At 40.8% G+C, this 9,632-nt stretch overlaps 1 non-coding gene across 1 annotated transcript; it reads right to left on the bottom strand.

Moving 5' to 3' along the window:
* Nucleotides 1-989: 989 nt before the first annotated feature.
* Nucleotides 990-1,096, bottom strand: LOC137939586 (small nucleolar RNA R71). Its single transcript, XR_011109968.1, has one exon. It is a non-coding gene; the product is annotated as a small nucleolar RNA R71 (small nucleolar RNA).
* Nucleotides 1,097-9,632: the final 8,536 nt, after the last annotated feature.

Genomic DNA, 9,632 nt, shown 5'->3' on the forward strand with positions numbered 1-9,632 from the left:
GATCCGTGGTTACGTGGCGCTCGAGAGAGGCACGAATCACCGTAAAATCTAGAGTTGGCATTTCCTATTGTGCAAGTAGTTAACCAGATGATTGCTTGATAATTTAGGATATAATTAGTGTTTAGTTCAGATTAATTCATCATATTTGGTAAGACTAGTTGACTGAAGAATACACAAAATTCAGTCCTCCCTGTGGATATGACCCTCGCTTCCCGCTAAATTACATGAACGATTCGTACGCTTGCGAGGTATAAAAGCTGATGTAATTAAATTTTACATCAAGTTTTTGGCGCCATTGCCGGGGTGGCACGTATTAAGTGTATTTCTTTGTTCTCCATGGTCTTAGGTTAGATTTTTTTTTCTTTCATAATTTTATCTTGGTGATTTTGTATGGAATTATTTTTATTTCTTCTAGTTATTTCGTATTTTCAGTAGTGAGTTTGTTAGCTTAATTTGATAGTTCGTTTTGTTTCTTTTTGTGTTTTTATGCACGGGCGCCGCTCCCTAGGTGGACCATTAGCTCCCTTTGTTGAAGAGGTAGAACATATTTGTAGGAAAACACCCGAAGTCAAGTTAGGAGCTACCATGGCCAATCAGGGTGAACCATTACAGTTACCTACAACAGGTGACCGTAGAGCCCTGAGGGATTATTCTATCTCATCCCACTTCACATCACCTTCTTGCATTATATTGCCACCCAATACTGCCGCCAGTTATGAGTTGAAACCGGGTGTGATCCAACTTCTCCCTACATTCTACGGGTTGGAGAAGGAGGACCCTTATTACCACATCAAGGAATTCTTAGATATTTGTGCAACTTTCAAATTCCAGAATTTCTCAGATGACTCTATCCGGTTAAGACTTTTTCCATTTTCACTTAAACATAAGGCCAAGTCTTGGCTTAATTCCTTAGAGATGGGCAACATTACTTCATGGGACACATTAGTCACGAATTTTTGTCCAAGTACTTTCCCATTCAGAGAACTATAGCCCTCAAAAGAGAAATCTCCAAGTTTATGCAGTAGGAGGGTGAACACTTTTATGAGGCTTGGGAGAAATGGAAGGATTTGATCCATAGGTGTCCACATCATGGGTTTGAGAAATGGCATTAGGTGCAATACTTTTATGAAGGACTTACACCCCAGGTTAGATCCATGGTAGATGCAACGAGTGGTGGGAGTTTGATGGGTAAGAGTGCTAGTGAGGCGTGGGACTTCTTTGAAATGTTGAGTGATCAATCTCAGCAATGGGGTTTGTCATTTAATGTTGATAGGAGATCCCACGAAGCCAAAAGAGGGGGTCTCTACGAGGTTAGTGAAACACCCATGCTCGTGGCCAAGATTAAGGGGTTGACTAGAAAAATTGATGCCCTTATGGTGTCCAAGAGTTCACCTGCTCCTAACCCGTCTACTGTCTGTGCCATATGCTCTGGTTCATCTCATCCCACACAAATGTGTCCATCTAGTTCATCCTACCTGGAGCTCATTGAGGACTTGAATGTAGTCCAGAATTTTCATAGACCAAACCAGAACGATCCTTTTTCAGAAACATATAATCCAGGTTGGGCTAGGCACCCAAATTTCTCATGGTCCAAGGGCCCACAGGTTGGGGGTCCTCCAGGGTTTACTCAACCCTAAGTTCCGCGCCCACACTTCACTCAACAGCCATTGATTCCACAAAAACCTTCACTTGAGGATACACTTCAATTATTCATGCAGAATACACAGTCCTCCATTGCTAAACTTGAAATGCAAGTGAGTTAGTTGGCCAACCACATGAGTGAACAAGTACAAAATAGACTCCCGAGTCAAACCATTCCTAACCCCAAAAGCACACATGAGAGTGGGTTGAGTTCCAAACCCCACCATGAGCAAGCCAAAGCCATAACCACCCTTAGGAGTGGTCGTGAGTTGAAAAATGGGGTAGGGACCACTAAGTCTAAGGAGTCAAAGGATGACAATGGGGACAAATCATTGAGTGAAGAACCTCCAAGTTCTCCACCAACAGCCAAGCAGATCCCTAACCAAGTCCCACCAACTCCTTATCCGCAGAGGTTATCAGGCCCACCTAGGAAAGGAGATAGCATGCATGAAACGTTGGAACTGTTTAGTAAGGTTCACATTAACATTCCACTTCTTGATGCTATTAGGCAAGTCCTTGCCTATGCCAGATTTTTGAAAGACCTTTGTACACAGAAGAGAAAACAACATGTTAACAAAAAGGTATTTCTTATTGAGAATGTAAGCTCAATTCTGAAGCACAACACTCCTCCTAAAGTTAAAAGATCCTGGATGTCCCACAATTTCATGTGTCATTGGTGAACATACCATCCAGAGAGCTCTTCTTGACTTAGGGGCAAGTGTGAATTTGCTTCCTTTCTTTGTGTACCAGAAATTAGGTTTGGGGGAATTGAAGCCTACTCCCATCACACTTCAACTGGCTGACCATTCTGTCAAGATACCACGAGGAATAGTTGAAGATGTTTTGATAAAAGTGGATAAATTTTTGTTCCCGGTTGATTTCATTGTTCTTGATACAGAACCGGAAGTCAATGTGACCAACCAAATTCCTGTCATCCTAGGACGTCCCTTCTTAGCAACATCTAATGTTATCATTCATTGTAAAAGTGGTGAGTTGGAGTTGTCTTTTAGAAATTTTAAGGTCTCATTGAATGTATTTAATGCCGGGCACCACCCACTTGAGTCTGATGATCTGAGTCCTGCATTTAAGATAGAGACTGTTATGCTTGATGACGAATCCACTCTTAAATCTTTTGAGTCTTGCATAACATCTTTAGACATGGACTATTTTGATGAGGAAACATATTTCCGAGAGGTTGACTCTTTACTCAGTTTTGTACCTCTGTTGGAGGAAGCTTATGAGGTTATCGCAACTGATCATCCACAGGATCTTCATCTTGACTTGGACAAACCTCTTGAAACTTCCAAGTTAGATCTTAAGCCACTTCCTCCCACATTGAAGTATGCATTCTTGGGGCCCATTAACTCATTGCCAGTCATTATTTCCTTTGATTTGAGTACTGAGCAGGAGGAACAATTGACTGAAGTTTTACAAGCACACAAAGAAGCATTGGGGTGGACTCTTGATGCCTTAAAAGGGATTAGCCCCTCCATATGCATGCATCGTATTCATTTGGAGGAGGGGAATAAAGCCTCACGTGAGATTTACGTAGGTTAAATCCCCATATGCTGGAGGTTGTGAGAGAAGAAGTCATCAGGTTGCTTGTGACAGGAATCATTTACCCTATTTTCGATAGCACCTGGGTGAGTCCAATTCAAGTTGTCCCTAAGAAAGGGGGGATAACGATAATGAAAAATGAGAGTGGTGAATTGATTCCCACAAGAACTACCACCAAGTGGCGTGTCTGCATTGACTATAGAAAACTTAATTCCGCCACTAGGAAGGATCACTTCCCACTACCTTTCATTGATCAAGTGCTAGAGCGATTGGCCGGCTACAATTTTTATTGCTTCTTGGATGGATACAATCAAATTCCCATTGCTCCAGAAGACCAGGAAAAGACCACATTCACGTGTCCGTTTGGCACATATGCTTACAGACGCATGCCTTTTGGTTTATGCAATGCGCTCGCCACTTTCCAACGGTGCATGATGAGTATCTTTTCTGACATGATTGGTGACTTTTTAGAGGTCTTTATGGATGACTTTTCTGTGTTTGGCTCTAGTTTTGATATATGTCTACACAATCTTTCACTCGTATTGTCCCGTTGCATTACATCCAATTTAGTCTTGAATTGGGAGAAATGCCACTTCATGGTAAAAGAAGGAATTGTTTTAGGACATGTAGTGTCTGAACGGGGTGTAGAAGTGGACAAAGCCAAGGTTGACCTAATTGCCAATCTGCCACCACCTACTTCTGTGAAGGGGGTGTGTTCTTTCCTTGGCCATGCTGGGTTCTATAGGTGCTTCATTAAGGACTTTAGCAAAATTTCTCGTCCTTTGACGAATTTGCTTGCTCAAGATGTTTCTTTTGCCTTTGATGATGCCTGTATTCATGCTTTTGAGACACTGAAGAAATGTTTGTCCACTGCACCCATTGTCCAACCCCCTACTTGGTCTTTGCCTTTTGAGTTGATGTGTGATGCCTCTGATTATGCATTGGGGGCTGTTTTGGGGCAAAAGACGGATAAAATTCCCTGTGTCATTCAGTATGCTAGCCGCACTCTTCATGATGCTCAATTGAATTACACTACCACTGAGAAGGAGTTGCTAGCTGTTGTGTTTGCCTTGAACAAATTCAGATCATATCTGTTAGGGTCAAAGGTTATAGTGTTCATTGATCATTCTGCTTTGAAGTACTTATTATCCATCAAGGACACTAAACCTCGCTTGATTAGATGGATCTTGCAATTGCAAGAATTTGACCTTGAGATTTGAGATAAGAAGGGTTGAGAGAATGTTGTTGCTGATCATCTATCTAGGATCTGTGTAGCACCTCGGGAATGATTCCTTCCTTTAAATGATTCCTTCCCTGATGAACAACTTCTCCAAGTATCCCAGTTGCATTGGTTTGCTAACATAGTCAACAATCTTGTAACTCATAAGATTCCTGATTATTGGAGTAAACAAGATCGGTTGAAATTCTTTTCCAAGTCAAACAATTTTTTTGGGATGACCCTTATTTGTTCAAGGTGTGTCCTGACCAAATCATTAGGCATTGTGTACATGAGCAAGACTTTGCCAACATTCTTGAATTTTGTCATTCCCACGCATGTGGTGGACATTTTGGTGCTAGAAAGACCGCGGCTAAAGTCTTGCAATGTGGTTTCTATTGGCCTTCATTATTTAGAGATGCCCATGAGTTTTTTTATGTGTGTGATAGATGCCAACGGACTGGTTGTTTGTCTAGGAAGAACATGATGCCTCTTAACCCCATTCTTATTGTTGAATTGTTTGATGTGTGGGGTATTGACTTCATGGGTCCTTTTCTTGTCTCGTTCGGCTATCAATACATCCTTGTTGTTGTTGAATATGTCTCTAGATGGATTGAAGCTATTTCATGTAAGACAAATGATCACAAAGTGGTGGTAAAGTTTTTAAAAGAAAACATCTTTAATCGGTTTGGTACCCCGAGAGCGTTCATGAATGATGGGGGATCTCATTTTTGTAACAGAGCATTTGAGACGTTATTGAAGAAATATTCCATCACTCATCGGGTGTCCACTCTGTACCACCCTCAAACTTGTGGTCAAGTGGAAATCTCTAATAGGGAGATCAAACGGATTTTGGAGAAGTCGGTTCGCTTTGATAGGAAAGATTGGTCCACTCGATTGGACGATGCTTTATGGGCCTATCGAACTGCTTATAAGACTCCTATTGGGATGTCTCCATTTCACCTAGTGTTCGGCAAAGCATGTCATCTACTTGTTGAACTTGAGCATAGAGCTTATTGGGCCATTAAGGCTTTGAATTTTGATTTGATTCAAGCGGGTGAGGAGAGAAAATTGCAATTGAATGAGTTGGAGGAGATACGTCATGATGCTTATGAGAATGCCAAACTGTATAAGGAGCGAACAAAGCTTTTACATGATAAATCTATTTTTCTCATGTCTTTTACTGTTGGGCAGAATGATTTACTTTATAACTCACGATTGCATTTTTTCCAGGGAATCTAAGATCTAGGTGGTCCGATCCATTTGAAGTTACACAGGTGTTTCCTCATGGCACTATTGAGATCCGCAATCACAGAGATGGGTCGGTCTTCAAAGTTAATGGTCAGAGGCTCAAACTGTATCTTGAGAATGTCCCCACACTGGAGGAGGTGATGGTGATTTTCTTGGAGGAACCTGTCATTTCATCTTGAATGCGTCAGAGTCTTCCTTATGACTATAAACTTAGCACATTGTGGGCAATCCCCACGTTTCTATCCCTTTGTACATTACAGTTTTATTTTTGGTTTATTCATTCTTATTTGGGATAACCTTTGGTGTACTCTGGTCTTGATTGATTGGAGGCCCCATCATGGACTCGGGGTACTCTCTTGCTGGCTGAGAGCATAAATGGTTCCGGTAGTCGATGACCAAACTTTTGGTCCCTAGTTTGAGAAGTCTGTACTCAAACACCCGTTCTGGGATTGACCAGTTCGATCTTGAAGTATTGAATGAAAACCTTATGGTGAGTAACTTAAGGACTTGTGTTCAACGCGTGATTCCTACTACCTTCAGTGGCCAGTCACACGGAGATTTTTACAAAGTGTGATGTGGGATAGCGGTTTCATCTACAGATGATTACCTACGACTATGGCTGTGTTACGGTCCCGAGTCATGGATCGAGTAACACGGCGTGGGATTTGTGAATCCAGCACTCAGAATTTACTCACTTCACGTCAAGGGTCTGTGTATGAGTATTTCTCCTTAACCAATGCTTGGCCAGGAGGAAAGATCCTCTTTTGAGGGTCCTACCGAGTTGTTGTGCTAGGTAGAAGACCCCACAACAATGCTGACCTTGCTAGAGCAAGGTGCTCTCTTTTCTTGGTCACGGCAAAGAGGGTTTGGCCCTCTTTGTTGCTGCTCTAGCTAAGAATGCAATCCTTCTTTCTTAAATAACTTGAAACACGAGTTTGGGATAGATTAATACCTCTTCTTTGATGCTATAATCAGCTCCCACGTTGCACCAGGAATTGCTCAAGATTTGAGGATAAAAATCCTCACTTTGCTGCTTGGTAAGGGAGGAATTGGGCCTCTCTTGTTGCTGCTGCCAAGAAGGAGGATAGATCTCCTCTTTGGGCTCGGAAAAGGGGCAGGAAGCTCCTTTTCTTAATAGGGATGATGATGTATGAATTTGGGTGAAGATGGATGGCAATGGAGGGTGAATGATAGATTGGATTTTTGGAGTAAACCCTAAACTCGGGATCAAGAGGTGATCCCAACCTATTTAGACTAGGTTATTCTAAAATCTCAAAGCTTACCTATTTCATTCATACCTATCCCTTAAATAGGGAGTTTTAGGGTTAGGGTTACAATAATTCCCCATAATGCCCTTACATAAAAAGTAATTAGAAATAACTCCTACTTAAAACAATATAAGAAATAAATCCTACTTAAAACAATATTAGAAATAAATCCTACTCAAAGAAATATAAGAATTAAATCCTATTGAGTGAGTTGTTGTTGTCTTCTTCGTTGTGTGACTCGGTGTGCTATTGAGTCCACAACAGGCTGATACGAGTAAACCTTCTTTGAGGGAGACTATGTATCATTCCTAGGGGTCTTTATTGGCTTTTCGGTATTATTGTTGATGACGAAACATATATGGTCCCACCTATGGATTTAGGAGCCCTGAGGGAGCTTAACCCTTACTCTGCTGGAGTATAACTAGCTAAGCTATTATTCCTTTTTGTAGTCGTTCTGGTGTTTTAACTTTTCCCCATTGAGGACAATGTCAGGTTTAGGTTTAGGGGGGGGGGGGGGGGGGGATGACTTTTTTGTGTCTTAGCAATAATTTTCTTTTGATTTCTGTTCGTGGTTTTCAAATTACTCCTTTTAGTATGTGGTTAACGTTAGTAGAGTTAAAATAAGTTGGTCAAATGTGTTTCAAAATTTTTCGTAAAACTGTGTAGAATATGCCTATTAGAAATCTGATATCATTTGTTGTGATCCATGAGAATTCAGTGGGATAACTTACTATTGCATTAGACTTGGAACTTAGTTGCAAAAGAGAACATGTAAATCTAGTGTTGATCTATGTTAGTCTGAATAGTCTTGTATGCCTATTTGAATTCATTCCTTTTTATACCTCAGTGAAATTCCTTGTTGTAATATATGAATGCAAATGGAAATTCTCTTGCTTGCAAAAGACAGATAACTTCAGAAACAGCCTGGGCAAACCCAGGGACATGTACTGGAACAGTCGGTTACTTAAAAATAAGTGCATGTGCAGTGAAGACGAATTCAAAATGGTGGTAATACCAAAAGTATTCAGTGAAACAAAAATCTGGAAGCAATGAGTTTCCTTAACTTTAATGATGAATTGTAATTTGAAAGAAGTTGCAAGTCAAGATTGAAATTGGTATATTTCTGTTGTGAGATTGTCATACAACAGGCTTACTCTACTATTTTCTCTTAATTGTGATGTGACCAGGATTTTATTGTTATTTGTTGCCTCTTTGTTCTGTTGAAGTAATTGCTTATGGGTCACATTGGTTCAGGTGGAGTAACAATGAGTGTATTTGGATTGATAATATGCTATATTTTACACAAGTTTTCAAATTGCGCAGGTTCTCATATGATTTTCAGATATTTTATGATACTAAGTGTTAGTCATATGCTAATGAGGAGTAAATTTTCTTCAGTTTTCTTTTTATATTATTGATTTAGATGAATTTTGTGGTAAATTCCATGCAAACCCTCACGAGACATAGCTCGTCCACTACTGCAAAGTAGGGGTTTAACAGCTTGTTGCATGCGCTAAATGTAATCGTGCTCCCTACAAAAGTGGCATTTTGTTTTCCTAGGCTTAATTTTGGTTCAATTGTTGTTTTGCTAGGGACTGGCAAAGATTTAGGTTTGGGGGTGTGATAGATGTCATATTCTGACATGAGAACTAGGTTAATTATAATAGAATAACCTTTATAATTGTGTTATAGGTGGTTATTTATCGATTTTCAAATAAAACGTTCATTTATTGAATTTGGCATTAATCACTGTCTATATTGCATATTTTTCTGTCCTGAATTATATTTCATTGCTTTTGGGGTTTATTTCTTCCTGAATTGCTTTTTATGGATTCAATTATGAAATTTTAGGAGAATTTTGGTCGAGAAGGAGATATTTACCAAAATGCCCTTAGCGAAATGGAGGTGATTTTTTAGGGCAAATCGTATTAAAACAAAGGAAAATCATATTAAAGAAGAGGGGGAGCGTCGACTGTAGAAAGGGAGATCGTAGATCGAAACAGAGCACCGTGGACCGAAACAAGGGAAGACCCGAGAGGATTTTGCCACCGTCGTTCGCCGCGCCACCATCGTCCATTGCCGTCCGGCAACCGAGAACAGACCCGAGGAGATCTCGAGAGAGTCTCCATCGTGGCGAGTTCGACAATGCCGGTTTCTGTTCGCCAGGCCGAGAGGTTACCGAGAGGGCTCCTCCGATGCCAATTCCGCATTCCGACCATCCTCCAGCATCGATTACCTATTTTCGACCATTCCCGGAGCTATTCCGACTCCAACCGAGACTCGACAGAGCCGTTTAGAGGACTTCAGCTCCGTTTCATTCTTCGCCGGTCGTCACCTCCATCCGTCGGCTTCTATCCTTCTTCGTCGGCGTTGTCTCTACCTCCGGCCACTCGCTCTTGCTACCCGAAGCCATCAATTTCGGGAAATTGCAACACCTGTGAGAATGAGTCTGTTGCCCGAGCGAGAGGAAGGAGAAGGGGAGTAATTCGTCATTTTGAAATTTAAATTTTTCTATAGTTTGAACTTAGGTTTTGAATGTTTATTAAATGTGATTTGATAATTAATGTTTGTTGAATATTTGTTTTCCGAATATTTGATTAAATTAGCTAGTTAGGGTAGGATTATAATTTAGGTTGGATTTAGGTATTTTAATCCAATTTTTGTCTTTCACTCTATGCGCCCGAGAGGGGCTAGACGCA

The sequence above is a fragment of the Aristolochia californica genome, unplaced genomic scaffold (assembly GCF_029961685.1).
Source record: "Aristolochia californica isolate CCGP_79_NKW_82.1479 unplaced genomic scaffold, dmAriCali1.0.hap1 SCAF_8, whole genome shotgun sequence".
NCBI lineage: Eukaryota > Viridiplantae > Streptophyta > Magnoliopsida > Piperales > Aristolochiaceae > Aristolochia > Aristolochia californica.